Here is a 2,945-nt window from a genome sequence, read left to right as displayed (position 1 = left end):
CCTAGCTCATGTCCAAGACCCCAAAGCCAGCTAAAAAGTCAATAATCGATATCTAAAACGTTATTGTACTACTTCTTACTGGCTATTACATCTACTTAGAAGTTTCATCTGGTTTCTACTATGGTGCTGTTAGTGTCTCCGCATACCGCAGCATGCGACATAGCTTTGCAGACGATAAATGTAACCGTTTCAGAGAGAAGAGCGACCAATGTGACGATCTGGCTTTAAGTCGATTTGATCAGAAATGACGAAAACGGACGGATTTCTCAGGTTTTTACTACAGATGAACTCTTTTCACATTCTCCCGTGCAACGCAGCTGCTAATCCTCCTTTGATGCAAAGTCTTAAGGTCCTAGCTCATGTCCAAGACCCCAATGCCAGCTAAAAAGTCAATAATCGATATCTAAAACGTTATTGTACTACTTTTTACTGGCTATTACATCAACTTAGAAGATTAATCATTGTTCAACTATGGTGCTGTTAGTGTCTCCGCAAACCGCAGCACGAGACATAGCTATGCAGACGATAAATGTAACCTTTTCAGAGAGAAGAGCGACCAATGTGACGATCTGGCTTTAAGTCGATTTGATAAGAAATGACGAAAACGGACGGATTTCTCAGGTTTTTACTACATATGAACACTTTTCACATTCTCCCGTGCAACGCAGCTGCTAGTCCTCCTTTGATGCAAAGTCTTAAGTTCCTAGCTCATGTCCGAGAGCCAAAAGCCAGTTAAAAGTCAATAATCGATATCCAAAACGTTATTGCACTACTTCTTACTGGTTATTACATCAACTTAGAAGTTTCATCAGTGTTCTACTATGGTGCTGTTAGTGTCTCTGCATACCGCAGCACGCGACATAGCTTTGCAGACGATAAATGTAACCGTTTCAGAGAGAAGAGCGACCAATGTGACGATCTGGCTTTAAGTCGATTTGATAAGAAATGACGAAAATGGACGGATTTCTCAGGTTTTTACTACATATGAACATTTTTCACATTCTCTCTTGCAACGCAGCTGCTAGTTCCCCTTTGATGCAAAATCTTAAGGTCCTAGCTCATGTCCAAGACCCCAAAGCCAGCTAAAAAGTCAATAATCGATATCTAAAACGTTATTGTACTACTTCTTACTGGCTGTTACATTAACTTAGAAGTTTCATCAGTATTCTACTATGGTGCTGTTAGTGTCTCCGCATACCGCAGCACGCGACATAGCTTTGCAGACGATAAATGTAACCGTTTCAGAGAGAAGAGCGACCAATGTGACGATCTCACTTTAAGGCGATTTGATAAGAAATGACGAAAACGGACGGATTTCTCAGTTTCTTAATACATATGAACACTTTTCACATTCTCCCGTGCAACGCAGCTGCTAGTCCTCCTTTGATGCAAAGTCTTAAGGTCCTAGCTCATGTCCAAGACCCCAATGCCAGCTAAAAAGTCAATAATCGATATCTAAAACGTTATTGTACTACATTTACTGGCTATAACTCCAACTTAGAAGATTCATCAGTGTTCTACTATGGTGCTATTAGTGTCTCTGCATATCGCAGCACGCGACATAGCTTTGCAGACGATAAATGTGACCGTTTCAGAGAGAAGAGCGACCAATATGATGACCTGGCTTTAAGTCGATTTGATAATAAATGACGAAAACTGACAGATTTCTCAGGATTTTACTACATATGAACACTTTTCACATTCTCCCGGGCAACGCAGCTGCTAGTCCTCCTTTGATGCAAAATAATAAGGTCCTAGCTCATGTCCAATTCCCAAAGCCAGCTAAAAAGTCAATAATCGATATCTAAAACGTTATTGTACCACTTCTTACTGACAATTACATCAACTTGAAAGTTTCATCTGTGTTCTACTATGGTGCTGTTAGTGTCTCCGCATACCGCAGCACGCGACATAGCTTTGCAGACGATAAATGTAACCTTTTCAGAGAGGAGAGCGTCCAATGTGACGTCCTGGCTTTAAGTCGATTTGATAAGAAATTACGAAAACGGACGGATTTCTCAGGTTTTTACTGCATATGAACACTTTGCACATTCTCCCGTGCAACGGAGCATCTATTCCTCCTTTGATGCAAAATCTTAAGGTCCTAGCTCATGTCCAAGGCCCCAAAACCAGCTAAAAAGTCAATAATCGATATCTAAAACGTTATTTTACTACTTCTTACTGGCTATTACATCAACTTAGTAGTTTCATCTGTGTTCTACTATGGTGCTGTTAGTGTCTCCGCATACCGCAGCACGCGACATAGATTTGCAGATGATAAATGTAACAGTTTCAGAGAGAAAAGCGACCAATGTGACGATCTGGCTTTAAGTCGATTAGATAAGAAATGACGAAAACTGACGGATTTTTCAGGTTTTTACTACATATGAACACTTTTCACATTCTCCCGTGTAACGCAGCTGCTAGTCCTCCTTTGATGCAAAATCTTAAGGCCCTAGCTCATGTCCAAGGCCCCAAAGCCAGCTAAAAAGTCAATAATCGATATCTAAAACGTTATTGCACTACTTCTTACTGGCAATTACTACAACTTAGAAGCTTCATCTGTGTTCTACTATGGTGCTGTTAGTGTCTCGGCATACCGCAGCGCGCGACATAGCTTTGTAGGCGATAAATGTTACCGTTTCAGAGAGAAGAGCGGCCAATGTGACGTTCTGGCTTTAAGTCGATTTGATAAGAAATGACAAAAACGGACGGATTTCTCAGGTTTTTACTACATATGAACACTATTTACATTCTCCCGTGATACGCGGCTGCTAGTCCACCTTTCGTGAAAAATCGTAAGGTCCTAGCTCATGTCCAAAGCACCAAAGAGGCTAAAAATTCAATATTCGATAACTAAAACCGGAATTGTACTACATCTTACTGGCTATAACATAACCGGACAAAAAGTCAAAAATCGATAACTACAATTAAAATTGTACTAC

This window comes from Schistocerca gregaria, unplaced genomic scaffold, assembly GCF_023897955.1.
Source record: "Schistocerca gregaria isolate iqSchGreg1 unplaced genomic scaffold, iqSchGreg1.2 ptg000711l, whole genome shotgun sequence".
NCBI lineage: Eukaryota > Metazoa > Arthropoda > Insecta > Orthoptera > Acrididae > Schistocerca > Schistocerca gregaria.
Note: the sequence above shows the minus strand (reverse complement) of the source record.